Below are 19,108 nucleotides of genomic sequence, written 5' to 3' on the forward strand. Positions count from 1 at the left end.
TAACATGATCGGCATACTGCTGGCATGCATAATGCCTGTCGGAACAATGTCTAGTTCTGTATTTGCAAGCTTGGAAAAGCTCGACATGCTACTTCTGTCATTCATTTATTCATTACCTTTTTTTTTTAAATGTATTAATATTGCCGTTATACTATAGCACTTCAAAATTGTGCCATTCGACTAGAGCAAACGTGTCTTGCTGTACAATATTGCATATGTGCATGAATGTCAGTAATCCTGAATCACTCATCAACTCGGCACTAGGCTTTGCCCCCACCCTGCCACAGCTCTATACAGACATCACAGATGTTAGTTTTCTGTGGTGGTGACTGAAATACAGCAGCTCTGACTCAATCTTCTTCTATGCTTTTCTAGTTTCAAGTTAATTCTTTAGCTGCACGTCATGCTACTTTACTTTGGTCTATTGATTTTTGATTAGTTGGATCTACTTCTCCCTTTATTCCCGTTTTAGTTTATCTCTGTAAAGCCAGTTTGTCGTGATTATACTGTAACTACATTTTCTTTAATTTGATATGCTAGAAACCTTTGAACACAAAAGCCACAAAGGGAAACTGACACAAAGCTTGGGTGTTTAATGTTGATGCTTATCACTTTATGTTCTCGTAAAATAATCTATTTTCTCTATTACTGTGTCCTGATTAATGAGGACAAAGTGATTCTCTAACGATTAGCACAGATGTGCTGTTGCTGCTGGGGTGTGAAAAACCTTTCATGTTTAGCTTGAAGAGTTAGAACAATCAGAGTTGATAAAGGTTTATTTAACATTGAACTTTTTTTCAAGAAGAAAAATCTGTGTAACTGCGATTTAGACTTCAGTGCGGGCCATTTGAAGATGTTTAGAACTAAGCAAACATGCAACAGCAAACATTACATAGTGACAACACCTACAGTATGTCAACAGCATGCCTGTGTTGTTTTAAACAAGTGCCCATGCATATTGCACATACACATAAACGTCACCTCAGCATGGAAACAAAGTCTACAAAAGTTCCATCACTTGACAGTGATCAAACATTTTCATCACTTTCATATTTAACTAAACTACTGCTAATAGCACTAGTCCGTGCTGCCTTTTGTTCAGGAGGCCCCACCCAACTCTAAAAATCACTTTACTAGAATTATGCCTCTGATTTTTATCCACTAGAGGCTTTTAAATTCTTGGACAAGGATGAAAAGAGGAGCAGAACATGAGAGAAAGAGAGAGAGAGAAAGAAGAAAGTGAGCAGACAGACAAGTGAGTGCATATTAAAACAACATAAACCCATCACTGAGTGTGTATGATAAGAGTAATGTCAGACAACACAGCCATCTACAGTATTAACCTCCCAAGTGCACCAGCTCCACACAAACCACCTGTACTTATTGGATTACATAAACAAGTCAAGGTTTAAATTATGGTTTGGCCACTACTGGCAAATGCTGTCTCCCCTTAGAAATTGAAACTTTTTGAAAAGAGCAACACTCACTCAGATTTGCTTTGTTGTGTTTGAAACGATCAAACCATCAGCTATTTCTTCACATCAGTCGGTAACATAAGGGCCTCGTCTCCACTCCACAGCAGCCTCTTTAATCTAACTTAAATAGGTGTTTATTACGTTTTGTCATGACCTCAGATGTAAAAGTGTGATTTTTTACCTGTTTTCTCGAGACTGTGACTTTGCCTGTGAGACACTATTCCTGTCTGTGAGTGCTTTGGGTTCCCTACCAAATCCAAATGTAGTCAGGTCTGGTGAAGAGGAGACTCTGAATTGCAATGTGGTGTGAATGTGAGTGTAAATGTGATCTCTGTGTGTAAGCCAGTGATAGACTGCTAATTGGTGTCTGCATCTTGATATAATCTAATGTACAGTATTGTTCAAAAGTTCAGAATCACTCTGAAATGCCCTTGCTTTTTAAGAAAAGATTCCCAAATTTTATAAAACCAAATAACCAAATAAATGAGAAGTAGAGTGTAGACAGTTTTATTTTGTAAAGGCCTATTATGCCTGGAAAAAATGGTTTTATTTTATTTTTTTAATGGGATGTCTACAAAGGCAAACAGAAACCCATTATCAGCCAACATTAGTTCTGTCTTCCAGTGGCATGTCGTGCTTCTTTATGCAAGTTTATCAATTTAAAGGTTTAATTGACCATTAGAAAATCATTATGCAATTATGCTAGTGCGGCTGAAGACATGCATGTCTTAATGGAAAACAAGGGAATTTTCCAAGAGACCTCAAACATCTGAATGGTAGTTTGGTTAAACAAAAGAAAGACAAATTTCCATTCATTTGGGACAGCATACTGAGCATCTCTATTGTGGCAATAGTTGTACTACATCTCTACACTGATTAGTGTGTGTTTTGTCCAATTAAAAACAACCGCGGTGAGTTACAAATTATTAGGGAATCTTCATTTGCTGCACCATTGTTATAGATTTTAAAACTGATACTAAGTGTTAATGTTTTCCATAAATCTGTACTGGAATAACAAAAACGGCTGCTTGATAACAAAGATTATTTTGTGGCTATTTACAAAAGTATTAGAGCCTTAATCCAATATTTTGTAGAAGTAAAAGAAGGGGCAGCTTTGGGTCTTTTAAGTAAGTCTCTACAAGCTTTGTACAGATGGATTTACGTAGTGTGTCCTGTTCTTCCTGGTAGATCATCTTGAGGTCCTTCAGATGGGATGTTAAATGTGTGTGAACCGCCATCTTCAGTCTCTTCACAGATGTTCTAGTTTAGACTTTTAGGTGGGACACTCCCACACAGGTCAGATACTCATCCTGAAGCCACTCCAGAGCTGACAGGCTGTACGCTTCAGGTCATTAAAGTCTCAGGTTTCATACACTCTGGAACAGGTTTTCTTCAAGTAGCTCTCTGTAATTGGCTGCATTCATCCAACTCTGACCGGTCTCCTTGTCCCAGCTGCTGAGAAGCAGCCCCCTAGCATTGTGCTTCACTGTAGGGATGATATTAGTCCGATGATGAGCAGCACCTGGTGTTCACCAGACATAGTTCTCATCAGACTAGAGAGTAATTTCCTCCTGCTCTCCTTTAAAAGTCCTTGAAAGATTATTCTAACCATGCAACTGTACATATATAAAGTAGGTTATATGTCTCATCATGGCTTCAATTTAGACCTCTTCAACATAGATCCCTGATTGTCGGTTGTCCTTCTGGAAGATCTGTTAAGAGTGATTGTCAGGTTCAGGGTCACCTTGACCACAGTCCTTCTTCTTTGGTTACTAAGTTTAGCTGGACAACAAACTCTAGGAAGCATCCTTGTGGTTCCAGCCCTCTATTTCACAAATACTAAGGCTATTGTGCTCCTGGTAATACTCAAAATTTCAGAAATGTTTTGGTCTTTGGTCTTGCTTTTTTTTTTTTTTTTTTACTGATGCTGAACCATTTCAGTTACACCTAGAGAAAAGCTCTAATCAAGTTGTAGTTGTAGATACCACCCTAGAATTATTAAACAAGAAGCACCTGACCTTAATAGAGGGTTACAAAGCAAAGAGTATAAATACGTTTTAGATTTTTTGTACAAATTAGGAAAAAACAATCTCAGATCTGTTTCTCATGGTGGGTTCTTGAGAAATAGTAAAACAAGCGCAAAATGCCAATTTTATAATTTCTATGACAGAATTATCACATTTAGTCATTGTTGCTAATATAAAGTTATTATCACCAGAATTACCTGCCCTGTGTCACCTCTTTTTGAAAGGAAATGGTGGTATTTTACAGAAAATTGGATTTAAAATGTAGAATAATTGTGTGACTGCAGCTCTCAATAGAAATCTTCCAAACCTATTGTTGAATTCTCATTCTTGTTGGTTTCTGTATTAAATTACCTTTCTCGATTCAGTAAAAAGGCTCAGGGAGACATGAATGAGTCAGGAAGGGCACTGTTTACTTAAAAAGTTTAGGTAAAATCAGGCATTGATTGAAAAACTTAAATAAATAAATAGCTAAAAAATCTAATTATTGGCCTTAATCTTCAATTGTTGACATGTACAAGGCTGCAGAAGGAATCACGGGAATGTGCTGAGAAACATTAAGTCTGAGTAAGTCTGGAGGCATGTCTTTTATTTTTTCTGGGTTTTTGTTGAGGCCCTTATCAGGCGCCAAGTAGCAAGAGATACCTGTGACAGCCGAAATGTTTGAGGTCCAAGTGCTTAATCTCTGGTCGACTGCTACGGAGCACTGAGGCAAATCACAGAAGCCAGAAGGGAGTGACTGCATGCATTTCAAATCAGGAGAACACGAGAAATGGAACGGCAGAAAACCATGTAGCATGAGCCACTGCTCTAATCGTATCAAAGACTTCTACAAACAAACATGGGTGAACTGTGATTGATGGGAATGCAGTTAATAGGACTCCCAACCCAACACTGTGTGAGAGGGGAGGGTAGCGGGGACCAGAGATCAATAGCAGCTCGGAAACATGTTAGGGAATCATACTGAATCAGATTGATGACAGCTGGTGGTGATGTATTTGGCAATCTAATTTTAACACAAAGTAACTCAGTGACAGTGCTGCCACAAGACTGAACTCAATCCTCGTGGGCCAAAAGTATCACAGCTGTTCAGAGTGAATTGTGTTTGTGCTGCAGGTGCAGGTTGGGCCAGCATGGCTGTTTTATCTTTGATTTTCAATTCATGCACTATGCCATGAAAGTGCATTAAATTATTCATCAATAGTGGCAATCTCACAAATATTTTAGGCCAAAAAAACGCGGTGAGTGCCCTGTCAGGCTTCAACATACACTTAGCCAGACTCTTCCAAATTCATATTAAAAGAATCAGACTTGTGCAGCCCGAAAGTTCATGACACACTTGACAATATATTGGGTGCACATTTGCTATAACTACTTGTTGCTTTACACACAGGCATGGACAAGATGGAGGTGATTTCCACTTCTCCATGTGACTCGGTCAGACTATATTTAAAATTCAGAGAGACAGGGCACAGAAGTGCATAGTTTCTGTATGTGTGTTTACATGTTTGTGAGCATAACGCACATATGAACACCTTGTATCACACCAAGTCTGGTGTGTGTTTATCTATCTATCTATCTATCTATCTATCTATCTATCTATCTATCTACCTATCTATCTATCTATCTATCTATCTATCTATCTATCTATATATATATATATATATATATATATATATATATATATACATATATATATAATTTAATATTATAATTTAGTCAGTTGCTGGACTATACTGCAGTTCTTTAAAATACAGTGACTGTTAGAATGACTAAAAATATAATCAAGCAAAATAAAATACAGCTGGTTCTCTAGTTACCTTTTATGAAGATGAAGTATTATTAAAGAGGCGTACATTCAAATCAAACACATCAATGGCCTCAATATTTTGAATTGCACTTCTCACCAATTTCTCTTCTAAGAAGGGCACAGCACAGCATCATCAACTGGGCTTAGGTTTGTCTGCTGAATGAAGCTTGTTGGGGGTTGGATGAATCCCTCCCCTGTTCTGGTTTTCTGAGCCAAGTCTGCATGATGGGGCCCTGAGCCTTCACTCTGTGCCAGGTGGCAGCTGGGAGAGAGAGTCCCCAGCTAGGCTTCAGCAGCCCTCACTCTGGTACTCTGGCCACCACCATTGCCACTCGGGGCTCGACACCGGCACTTCTGACCTGCTGATTGGTCATGGGCAGCTTGCAATATCCAGTTTGTCTGAGCATCTGCCCTTTGTCTACACATTTATTTAATCAGCCAATAGTTTCTGGTGGGTCCCATCATTCAGCAAATCACTCTTTAAGACTATGCCAGACAAGTATTTTTTTCCCCCCACAAAATTTCTCTGAGCTGCTGACTTTCAATCACAAAGTGGCCGTGCAACACAAGCCCAGCATCAATTTCCAGTCTATTCACAGGAATTCAATTCTGCTGTGTGTGGTATACACCAAGACATGTTCTCCACCCACACAAAGTGATGAATCAAATCTTTAAAAACTATTAATCAGAGAAATGCTTGTTGCTGGGACTGGGCCATAGGCGTTGAGCACATACTGTAAGCTCATGCATTAACCAGAGGTGCTCCATATTGCTAGTTTAACATTTGGGACTTAGCCTGCTAAAAATATAACAGCTATTTTAACAACAATAAGCAAACTCCTCATGTAAAGTGAATTATTCCCACTGAGGGCTAACTCTTCACCACCTCACACTCACAGAAAATGACAACCTCTTAACTCTTTTTAAATGAATGGTGTGCTCTATCGGGGTTACTTTGATGGATCATAACGCAAACATAATATTTCTGTGTCTTTTTGTAATTTGAGGGATTTCAGTGAATTACAGAACAATAAAATCACATTTTCACACAAATGATTTAGGCCAGACAAACAGGATGCCAGCCCTTAATCGAATTAATCAAGGAAGCTACGGTATGTTATTTAGCAAGCATGCAGTCCTTGCTAAAGAACATACTGTAGCTCATTTGACTGTGTGATAGGTGTGATAAAAACAACAGCTAGTCAAGTGTAAGATTAACCTATAAAACTGTGAAGTTAACTCTCCAGCTGATTTTCTGTATGTATTTTAATGGTGCTTGACATAACCTATTCCCATGGCAACAGAGTAGGTATGGCCCCTGCTTCATTAGTATTTATAAGCCTACTGTATGTTCGAGATGTATATATTACCCAAATGGCCAACAGCAGAATAAACAAAAAAACAGGTTAGTTCCTTTAGGTCACTCTGAACAGAACGGAGGAATTAGGTGACAGCAACAGTGTGATCTATAGAACAAGGATCCACTGCTGCTACACTGAACGTCTGGACATGCTGTGAACACAATGCAACGCACGGAGCATCTCCTCAGGTGCTGCCTTCATCCAGTTGCCCCCTTTCGAAATTACAGACTTTTAGCACTTTCAGGAAAAATGATTGCTCAACTCAGGTCTCATTTTTCACACAACTTGCAACTTAAACGGTGACTATCAAGCGAGCTCATGTTAACCACTACGTCACGGTTGCAAAACATTTGGAGTCATGCTGCATCGCTGTTTGACACGGTCTGCTGAACTTGTGTTTCAGATGGTCTTATTTGTGAATGTGCAGGGGGTTTTCTCTTTCACCTTACATCACCCACTCTCATTTTATGCTGCATTCTGTCTTATCCATTTCCCAAATTTCAGACGCTTTTATTCAAAGCCACTTACATGTGAGGAACAAGGTACAAGGCAAAGGCAGGTTAAGCATAAGGAGGTCTTGCCTAAGCTGCGGTTTATCCCACCATAGCCCTTTAAAAAATATTATTTTCATTACTATATTTGGCAATAAAAAAGTTATGCTTTGCTACATTAATAATTTATTTAGTTTCTTTAAAGATCCAGCAGCTGTTTCAGTATATGGTTGAAACCCAGCTCTTCGATTCAACCCCTGCAAGATTGGGATTCTCTGAGTTATTGATTCATTATTCACTTTTTAAATTATGTAACATCTAATACGAAACCCAATGCCACCCACGTAATTAAGTCTATCCAGAACAACAATATAAATAGATCATCCAGGTCAAAAACGTTGCTCCTCCTTTCACTGGTAATCAATGCCACAAGTCAATTTACAGCCAATGGATTTCACAACCTCAGACAATCCATTGCTGATTCAATTGTAGCCCATTAAGACTGTGAGAGGGGCTATTGAAGGTGACACTATCAAAATCCAATGGCTTCATTCAATAACTTTGTTCTACAGGAGTGAGCTCAACAATCATATTGTACTCTATAATGAGATGTGTGGGGGCTGGTTCGCTGCTGCCCCCTGTAGCTTGAGGCCATACTTTCACTGTGTCCTGAGATAAATGCAAGCGCTCAATGATAGCAACACTTAGCTGACATCACCAGATAGATGTGTCAGCTGCTTTAATGTCTTTTCATAGCTCATAAAAGACCAAATGCAATCCCACAAAAAATGCTGCCCAAGCACTTGCCTCAGAGAAACCTCAGAAGACCTGTAAAGACTAGCGCGATGTTTAAAGTACATCTGGGAAAAAATTAAACATTGAGGTTTGGTAGAACTAGTGCTTAATCTGCTCATGTACAAACTGGGGCTGACCTTCTCCTCATGTTTCGAGCTGACGGGCTGTTCTGATGACTCATCTGGTTTTCCAGCCAGAGAGACTTGTGAAGCAGCACTCAATAAAAAACACCTGAAATGCAGTTTAAATGACAATGATGCCAATAAAAACACCAGCCAGTGCCCACTCCAAAGGTTTCGCACCGCTGACTACTTCTCTCCTACTGCTGACTGTATCACCTCTTATTCAGGCCACCCTCTCCTTCATCCAGTCATCTGTGTTGACTTTATGTACTTTTTTTCCAAGCCAGCCTCAAGTGGAATCCACATGTGGTTTCTTCAATCACTGGGTGAAGACAGAATGGCCGGGTGAGTGTGGGCCACCTTCCGTCCAGAGGATCACCTTTTGCTGAGGTGGACACATTTGCTGCATGTCAGAACAGGATGCAGACAGAAAAATAAGCTAAGGAGGAGGCCTTGAAGCCCTGAGCTAATACCTTCCAGAAAAAGACATAAAACAGCTATGAAAACAGGTTCAGTTCAAGCTTTTAAGGTGAACTGCTCAACTACTTACCCAGCGGTTCCCCTGTAAAAGCAACATGCGTCATATGACACCAACTCAGTGACTAGGGCGCATGTCTCAGAAAGACTTCTGGGTCACTAAAATAGTATGAGTTTTTGGTTTAGTTTTGCTAAAGGCGAGTGATTTACATAATCTCCATTTGGTTGCAATTTATGATGTCCAACCAATTTAGTGACCAATTTCTAGCTTCCAAGCAATCTATTCAATGACTAAGCTTACAATGGTGACATTAAGCAGAGTGAAGACTTGTTTAACTCAGCAGCACAGAGGAAGCAGAGTTATGGATAGAGGAGTGGAGACGTCAGAGATTATTAATGCCCAAATCCCTGAATTACAGCACAATGCTTCTTGCTTTAACAGCGACCGTCTAGCTTTGATTACACAGTGATTCAACAGAATCAAGACAACTTTTAACTCTCAAGGTTGTGGTATAAGAAAGGTTTTAGTATTTGTACTTGTGGCAGTTAATTAGTTCTGGTATGATGTGCCAAACATTCAGTTTGTTCCACGTGGGATTATGCGATACGATACCTAGTGATGTCCCTATAATTAGAGGTCTATCAATGTTGCATACTGTAGATGCAGGAACACGCAGAAGGGGGTGGCTCTGGTGGCCCAGGCCCTGTGATTTCGCAAATTAAACAGTGGTGCCCCTGTGAACTTTTAACATTGAACCCACTGTAGTCTTAGCTGTTTTGTTCCTGTTATTGATGCCATAAAATAACCCGGACTGTAAAGTAGTGCACAAACAAGGAGTTGTTTTAGAACACCATGGAGTATTTCAAAATTACTGCAGTAGAGATTTCAGATTACATTACAATAGATTTTGCAATAGAAAGAAAAAGGTGTAGCAGAACGTGACATTTCTCAGCATTTTGTCAATTCCCCACACAAACAACCACGTGAAAATGTTTAGTTTGTAATAGTTACAGCTTTAGTTTGTTGCAATAATCTCACTGAAGGTAAAACAGAATTCCAGTAGTTGTAGAACTTGTGTCTATCAGGGAGATAACGATAGTAATATGCATCTCTATCATGAAGTATGCAGCTAAGAATTGTTTTATTGGAAAAAAGGTCCCTAATGATGCACGCCCATCATTCGCATTTGACCCCTGCCTCTGTGAACCTCTCTGCATGTTCCTTAATAGATGGATACATCATGACTTGTAGTTCCCTACAGTCCCAAATGCTATTGCCTGCTTTTCTCATAATCCATATATGCATTAAAACATTTCTACCACTTTGATACCCCCAACAAAGATAGCCCTGATCAAATTATGAGGCTGATCTTTTTTACTTTATTTTAGCAAGCTCCTTCACATCCACTGCAGAGATTTTACAGCACAATAAACAACAAAAATAAAAGTCATTTTCTATCGTTAAACCTGATTAATTAACTAATCACCTTTGTTCTTCCATTTTACTGAAATATAAGATTTCAGCAGGGAACATAAAGCTTTATGCTCAAATGATATGTGCACCCCTATCGTCTGCACTAATGTATGTAGTTTACATTTATTAATGTATGCGTATTGTACTTTCAGGAGGTTGTGAGTCTTTTTTGGAAATGTAAAAACAGCTAAATTTGAGGTAAATTCAAGAAAGTCTATTATTGTCATCCTGTACATGTATACTGGTCAACATATTGCACATAGACACAGAATGACTTCTCCGTCATCTAGGTTTCCTCTGCCGGTGTTGCTGCATGTGCACATATCCACATTAACACACACAGGTACTCACATACACCTCAGAGACACTATCTCACTATCTCACTTAATTAGCTCCTAAATGCAGCCTTCCCTGGATTAGTGCATGGACCTATCTGAGTCTCCCACTATACTATAATCTTTTAAATGGCGTATACATTTCAAACAGCCTTGAGCTCTTTGTGCTAGATGATGCTTATCTGGCGCTGAGGTCACTGTCTGAGATCAAGTATATTTGGATTTTAGAAATATAGAAAGGCAGCGCTGTGATGCGTCTAAACTCCTCAAGTGGATTGTTTTGTCAGGTCAGCAGTGTGCTGTCTGGTCAGCCTGCTCAATGTTAGATGGACTCAAGTGATAAGGAATGGAAATGCCGACAATGCCGTTGTATGAATGAGTTCTGGAGCTGCCTCAGATTCACACAGAGAAAACCATGGGCTTGCTACTTGGCATTCAGCGTAACAACGCTGCTACCACAAAGCAAATTCATTTCAGACTAATTAGGCTAACAACCAGCTTTGGTATTGGAAGAAATAAGAAATGCTTTTATCATTACCGTCCATTTAGACACAGCTATGAGAGTTTTAATTTATTCTCAGTGCACAGGCAGAAGAGCAGGACACACTGGTATACAGACAACGGTGCATTTACTTTCAGCTCTCTCCCTCTCTCTCTCACTCTCTCTCATACGTCTCATCTTAACTGTTCTCAATTTTAAATATTGTTCTGCTAGCCCGGAGGAGACAATATGATGGCGTGTAGCTCTTCACTTTGATTCAAGCTACTTCACTAAAGCTTGCCGCTGCAATGCAAACATTAACTCCAACTGTCTTTTAAAATTGTCAGGTGGGTGCCTTCTTCCCTCTCAGCCCCCTCTTCTTAAAGCAGCGGCATCCTCGGGGAGTTCATGGGACAAATTCATCTTTTCATTTCATGCACAGACAGAGGTAAACAGTGTTTTTTTTTTTCTTGACTACTGTGATTGCCAAGCTAACTCCAGGTCCCTGTTTTCCACGCTGTGCTGAGGGAGGGCATTTGGTGACAGTCTCACAACAACCCAAGCAGGCTTGACGCTCATTGCTATGCTGGAGAATGATAAAGTGGGTGAACTATGATTTCTGGGCAGGCAGTCAGTGTGTGAAGGTATATTATGTTTCACAAAGGCAGTAATTGATGCTTTCTTTTGCTATTAAAATGCTTCACGTAACTGCAACCCTGCAGAGCCCATATTTCAACATGTCTACGCTCAAATGGCAGCTCTGGAAAATGATTAGGTCATTTGAACTAATATAAAATGCAAAATAACTACAAAATGCACGGAAACTATAAAATGTAGACAACTAGAGAATAACTTGGCACAGGGAGATTTTCACCTGCTGCACTGTAGTGTATCGCTGCTACGCGCCTGCAGCCAGCCCCGCTGAACCTAGATCTTGGCTCCCGTCAGCCTCAAGATTGTTCCTGAAAATGCTCAAATACACTGAGCCGTGCTAAATGAACGGGATAAGCCGGATGATGGAAGTAGTGCTGTTTGTGGTTTATCTGCTGGGACGCAAATAATGAACATCCTGAATCGTAGCAAGAAAAAAAAATAAAAGATGTAGAATGCCAATTAAGCATCCCACACTGGGCAGACAAGATCAGGTTCACAATTAAGCATCACCAACTCTTTATCATTCATGAATGGTGCCTTTTAGGGAAAACAGAGCAATTGCACAACATTTGGCGCCCTCAACAACACCGGACTGGACTGACGACAGCCCGCGGTGCCAAGTTTCATAGGACTGCGCATTCCCGACGGCCCGGTATCTCCTTACCTTTCTCCTCGTCCGACACTGTCGAGGGCTCGGCGCACGGAAATAATCCCGAGAATAGGGCTAGAAAGGCGATTAGAAAAAACTCGGACATGTTTTCGGAGAGCGGGCTGTAAAGAGCCACGGTGCTTCTCCTGGTCCTGCTCCTGGTCCGGGTCCAGTCTCCCCCTCCACCGCCACCCGGTTGTCGAGCGCCGTTATTCGGTGATGTCCAGCGGAACCAGTGCGCAGAACAGTGCAGCGCTCCCCCGGCTCCCCCGACACATGCACACCGCCGCTCTGCACGGCGAACAGACGCACTGGAGACGCCAGGAGAGATGAGAGTCAGAGGGACACGGGGAAGGCGGGGTGTGAGTGTGGAAAGATAAAGAATAAGTCCGTTTCCTGTCTTTTCTCAGTGATTAAATGCCGTCAAGGTGACGCAGCTCCTGAAATTAATCATATTGGTTAGCGGTACAGTCTGTGGACTGAGTGTCTGTCTCAGGTACGGGGGTGTTTCAGGAGAGGGACCTAAAAAAAGTCACAGGGTGAGAGATGAGGAATGAGTAATCTCTAGTACAGTGTGTCGAATCATACAAAACGCCACATACTGCAGAATTTGCTTGTAGCAAGTGCAGCAGTTCTCAGAAAGTAGGGGGTAAATGTGACATTAGGCACTGCTGAGCTGTAAGAGTTGTTTACAGTCACTTCAAGGACATCCCGACCTGTCACCCATTGGGCCCCACAGAGAACACTGCACTCAGGTTTTACATGGCATTGATGTAAAATCATCAGGCTACAGAATATGAAAACAGTTCAAGGCATCCCTCCCTATAATAGGCTGCTACATTATTAATCATAGTTTAACGCCATTCACTTATGCCTTGTTTGATTATGTTTGGTAAAGAGAAACAAAGTGAAACAAAGTGATCTTAAAAGTCCAGTGGCTCAATATCATCAGCTGAGATAAAACCTCTGGCATCTCTTGCTGTTTTCATTGACAACTAGCAAAGTAATGCAGACTTAGCTGATGTAGCTGACATGCCAGTGATGAAAATCTTGCAGGAACTATACAGTAAGTGTATGTAAGCACAATATTCTTGCAATGTAGCAACAGTCTTGATTATCGAAAGCGTTATTTATTACTGAGGGAGAGTGTGGTGGTGGTTCTAATGTTTTGGCCTCCTCTTTTATGGAAATAGGGCAAAACATTAGAAACACCTCTGAATATAATGTGCTCCATTGCAACAAGTTATCAAAAATGTACTTTTCTAAAGCTACATGTAACATCTACGAGCTGTTCATATTCACTACATATACTGTACCTACACCACCTACTGCAGCACATGGTTCTTCTGCAAAGCTCATTTCATATAGGCTCATTTTTTGCATGATCAGTCATTGCTGTCGAGAGCCGTTCCCGTTCCTTACGAGCCTCACATTTTACCCGTGAGACTCATGTTTTAGTGCCTTTTTGTGACAGTCCATGAAATGAAAATCTCTCGCATTGTCACAGTGTCATTGTCACATTCTACTTTGCGGATAAAATGCCCATGTACTGTGGATTGTTCTTCGTGGCTTTAGTCGCTGTGTTACTGACAGGGCTGTCTGTCGCTGCAGTCACCGGTGTAAGAGGAATCAGCAGCAGAATAGCGTTGTTTGGTGTTTGGATGCTGCACCTGAGCAGACTGCGAGAGAACTCTAGAAGAGCAAGGCTGGCGTAGCATTGTGCATAAGTGATGGGAGACAAAAGCGAGAGCACTGAATGAAGCAGTACTGTAAGCAGTAAAGAGTAAATATGTGTGATGAAGTAAGTGGGTTTTGATGGTAGCTAGAGTACAAAGCTACTGGCATTAACTTTTCAAGTAGTTACACTGGACTTTCCAACAAAGTGCATATAGCAATAGTGTTTCAAGCAAACAAACAGTTGTCAACTGTAATTGAAAAACTACTTGAATAACAGCACTACAAGTCAGAGAGACCTGTTTCTAACTAGATCTCGAGGTCAGATTTTCCAGTGCTTACCCATTTAACTTGCTGGTTAGAGCTTGAGAACATATGCAAAGCATGTAATGCCACAAGGTCACCGCAGGGTGCTTTTTCATATCTGGAAAGCAGGTTTGTTTTAATCAAAAGCAAAATATGATGGTCGTCTGTAGCGTCTTTTTTTTTTTTTTTTTTTTAAGTTTCTGAGTAGTTCACAAGTAAAAGGCAGGGGACTGGCAGTGTGCAGCCTCTTGAAGACTCTTCATGTAGCAGAGTGCCCACGGCCTGGCCACAGGATACTACATTCCAGTAAATTCCCTCTGTAAGCACCCTCTGAATATTAAGGATGGTTTGTAGTCTTCATTCATTTACTCCATGCTATGTTGTGCTTTAATGCAATGAGAACAGACTGCTAGCAATTAAAATATCTAATACTAATAGGTAAAGACTGGTGCTAATGAATTCTACAAACCCTGGTGACGGGCGGAAATTGAGAACTGCAAACATATATTTGGTCGCATCTACTCTCAAATGTGTCTGCTGAATGCACATAATATGGCAATATTTATTTATTACCCACCGATGAAGCAAGCTGTTAGTGCCGCTCAAACAAGAGCAGCCATGTCCTGTCACGCCGTTATAAATTCATTAAGCGAAACATTGTTTAAGGTGTCAAAGAAATGTATCTTAGATGAGATGGCAACATGCCTAACTTTCATGCGGAACAATCTGTCATGTTTTATTATTGAGTTGTCACAAAAAATGAGAAAGTCCAAGTCTTCAAGGACATTTAACGGCGTATCTGCTATTTCTTTCTGCCAGGATTGCACTGTTTTCTGCTTATGGAAAAAAAAAAAAAAAACAACAACAAATGAATAATTTCATGAGGCTTTCATATTTTTTTCCATTGAACGGCAGGAGCAGACAGCATTTTCCATTGCAATCACGGTGGCCACATTGTGATTGAACTGCTTCAACTTTTTCTGATCATTATAAAGTGCTCTGCTGAATGATTCATATGCAGCTAACACTAGTGCTGTTAGCTGTGAATATGGCACGCTTATCTGCCTCTTCCTTTCGCCTTTGGCCTTAATTAGCAAAAGCATCCACCTCTACACGGTCACATCAGTTCAAATGTAAAACCTCTCTGCTAAATTTGAGTGTTGCCGTGCACGAGGGAGCCACGCACCTGTCGATGGGAGCAATGCTCAGCTTTGTGCAGCAGGCTTGTGTTCAGTGCAGATGTGTCAGAGGGAATCAAGAGCTACTGGCAGTCGCGCTACTGAATGGCAGATACTAGGGCAGCCTAATAGGCCACTCATGCATTGCGTGTCACTCACTTGCAGTACAGGTCCTGACATACAGAACTGGATGGGGCCTGTCCGCCTGTCAGGAGCAGACACTGACATGCAGCTACACAGTTGCATAGCACAAACCCCACATAACCTTGGGGTCGAGCATCTGTGTGAAGTGATGCTCTGTGGGTTGTTTTCTAGCACTGTGCCCTTGGAGCTTCTTTCACTGACTGACATGAGTGATGACACTGCCACTCGCCATGCCACTTCTCTCACTGCATCCGGCTCCAGTGTAGCATTGGATGGCGTGGCCGCCGTTCCCCCAAAATTAGCAGCAGCAGCCGACCCTGCTTGACCCTGTCATAGCTGCATGCTCATTATCAGCCTAATAGTGCTGCTGCTGTGGTTTTAGCTTCAACTCATAGCCTCAGCACTCTTCCCAGCTGCTTTGCCACAAAATGCCCCTCAGAAGTCCAAAGCAATTTTAGAAAATAAGGAATGAGCAAAGATTGTTTTTTTGTTTCATTTGACAGTTATTGGAAAAGCAGGAAATGCACTGAGTGGTTCCGTTTTGTTGCGGAGGGCGAGCGCGGTCCTCTGCCAAGGCCATAAAGTGATGAGGATCCACGGGTGCTCCCCAGGGTCTCTGTGCTTGTTAATCAAGCAGTGGGATGACAGGCCATTTGCTGCATGAATCACTGCACTCCCATCATCCTGAAAATGACTTGCATTTTTTTGGGGGGGGGGGGGGGGGGGGGGGCAAATGTAAACTGTACCTTTGTCGCTCTGTGTCAGGGTAACGGGAGGCTAGAGCTGTTTCATCTGTGTGGGTTTCAACGAGATGCACTGCCATCAAACTGATTTCAAACTGAGTCTTCACTCACAGCCAGTTGGCCCTAACTGAAACAACAGAGTGTTTTCTGTTCTTCCTCTAGCGTTTTTGTTGGCTAGATATTACTCATTTACTTCATACACACACACACACACACACACACACACACACACACACACACACGCAAAATCCATCAGTAGCCAGTGTTAATGTGAACAAACGTTTTATTCTATAAGAGTTGATTGTTGCTCAATGCAATTTCATGCACATTTCAGAGGAGATGAACATCACACATTTCATTCTCACGAATACAGAGCTGTAATGCCATTTCCTGTGCTTGTACTAAGCTGTTTTAGGAGCAATTTCACCAAAGCAATTTCAAGTTAATTGCCTTTTTGTGAAATAAAAAAAAAAACAAAAAAAAAACAAAAGGGGGAATCTTCCCCAATCTGTATTTATTCATGAGTGAAGGACAAACCCTGGTCCTGTAAGTGAGGAACAGCAGGAAACAAGGACTATTTTGAAAATACTGTATTTTTCCTTCTATTATTACTTTCTGTTTAAATGTATTTTTGAAATTACCAACACACTTTATCAACCTCAAGGGAAAACAAACAAGCAGACACATGCTCACACACATTGAAAGGCACACTCTTTTCTGTGGGGGGCGATGCACTGATATCTAACTTACTACTGCCATCTAGGGATGCACAAGAATTCTGTTTAAGCGCCGCACAATGTGTTCATCATATTCACATTGGGGCCACTACATACTCTATACTACAATTGCAACGCAGAAAAAAAAACACATAAGAAATACAGCCTATTTGTGATCTTATGTTCAAAAAGAAATTCTTTGCTGGGTAAACTGAGCCCCGCTCCTGCACCATTAGGCATTCTGCTGGCAACGGCGCCCAGATGCTGTGTGTCCATCTTTGTGTGACAGTTAAAGTCTTTCTCCTTTGCAATATTTTGTGCTGGTTCCCAGTGGACAGCAGGGTTGGAGAAGCCACAACACAGACAGAGTGGCTCGCCATCTCTCTCGTCTCACAGCTGGAACCCACTCCTGAATAATGAACCCAATCTCAGCTCTGCCTCGAGAGGGGGGGAGTTAGGCGGGGGGGGGGGGGGGGGGGGGGGGGGGGGGGGACCTCAGAGCCACCCTCAGCTTAGTGCAAGGCTTTGTTGCCCGTATATGCGTGCAGGCGCACACAAGCAAAACCCTCACCAATTCCCACTCGCTGTCAGTCTTTGCTACCACAAGTAGCTTTGTGAGAAATGCTTCACTGATTGGCAGCAAAGAAAAAAAAAAAAACAGAGCTGGGAGACATAGAAGGATCGTGACGGTTTCAACGTGGAGGAGGGAGATAGGGAGGCGGCAGAGGAGAGGTGCTGAGGTTGGAGTGTGTTTGTGTGTTTTTGTGTATGTGTGTCTGAGCCGGAGGGGTTCAATAGCAGTTTTCCAGCAGTTCGACTCCTTGTACCTCCGGGGGTCCACGTTAAGTGTTTCTACTGAGGAAGGCGAAGACGGATTGGAGAGGAAGGGGCAGCTGTTGCATGGCGGTGGACACATGAGGGGTGAGATGAAAGAAAGAGCCGCTGGATACAGGGCTAATGAATGGCCATGCTTCCGGTCCGTGATTAAGATTTAAGAGGTGTGGGTAGGTAGAGCTGAAGGGGTTCAGCAGCAGTGGTGAGTCAGCTGACCTATCAGAAAGCTCTTCACCTCGCCAGCCTTCACGCTGAGACCATTAACCACAGAAATATGACAGCTTTCCATTAGATCCAGTATAATTACCTAAGATGCAATACAAAAATATGCAGGCTGTTGTGTGTGTGTGTTTGTGTGTGTTGCATCTCCAAAAACAGCAACCGCAAACCTAAAAATTTCACAATGTCAGAGCGTGAATGTGTTTACGGCACATAAATATACACACAGTCTGTTTCTGCGGCATTGATGGTTCATTTTACTGACCTGTGCTGTTTTACTCTTGGTGGGCAGCCATCGCGTGTCTCTAACTCACAGTGACAGATCCACTTCATGGTGCTTCTTTTCACAAGCTGTGGCAGCAGGCCAACACACACACACACACACACACACACACACACACACACACACACACACACACACACACATTTCCTCAGCAACATCTAAATAGGTAATTATGTGACTTGTAAGAGTGGGAAGGTGGCAGCCAGTATGTTCCAGCCTAAAACTAAAGCCTCTACTCAGCAAAGGAATATTAATTGCCTTTTCCAAGTCGACAGGCGGTGAGAGAAAGTGAGAGTTGACTATCAACAAGCAAAGTGAAGAAACTTCCCAGCAAGGTTACTGAATGGTGTCATTGTTGTAGTCTCCTTGTTGGAGGGAACGGCACGCCAATAATGCTGCCGGTAACATTTGCTTCTACATTGGCTTTGTGTCTGTCGTACCTGTTAAAGACATGGGATATTAGTTTAGCTCTGAATAGGAGAGAGGAAGTAAAAGGGAAGGAACGTTAGAGAGAGAGAGAGAGAGAGAGAGAGCAGCAGGACAGAAGGTGAGAGAGAGAGGAGGTGCTTTTAGAGGAAATAATCCATTATACTGCAGGTTTTTATCATGCCCATGTGAAGGGTCAGAAATTGGTTTCCTCTGATCAGTGAGGGAAATCAAATGCAATAGTGATCTGGAAATTTCCCCCAACACCATGTAGCTCCCAGGTACTGACATCAAAACAGCTTGGTGATGAAAAATATTAGCCACGAGCCACAGGAACAGGCTGTGCTTTTTTTTTTTTTCTTCTTCGCCGGGACTCATTGGTATGGACAGTTGTTCTACACTGATAATTGTCTGCTAAGCTGCAGATCAATTCTGTA

Source organism: Anabas testudineus, chromosome 21 (genome assembly GCF_900324465.2).
Source record: "Anabas testudineus chromosome 21, fAnaTes1.2, whole genome shotgun sequence".
Classification (NCBI taxonomy): domain Eukaryota; kingdom Metazoa; phylum Chordata; class Actinopteri; order Anabantiformes; family Anabantidae; genus Anabas; species Anabas testudineus.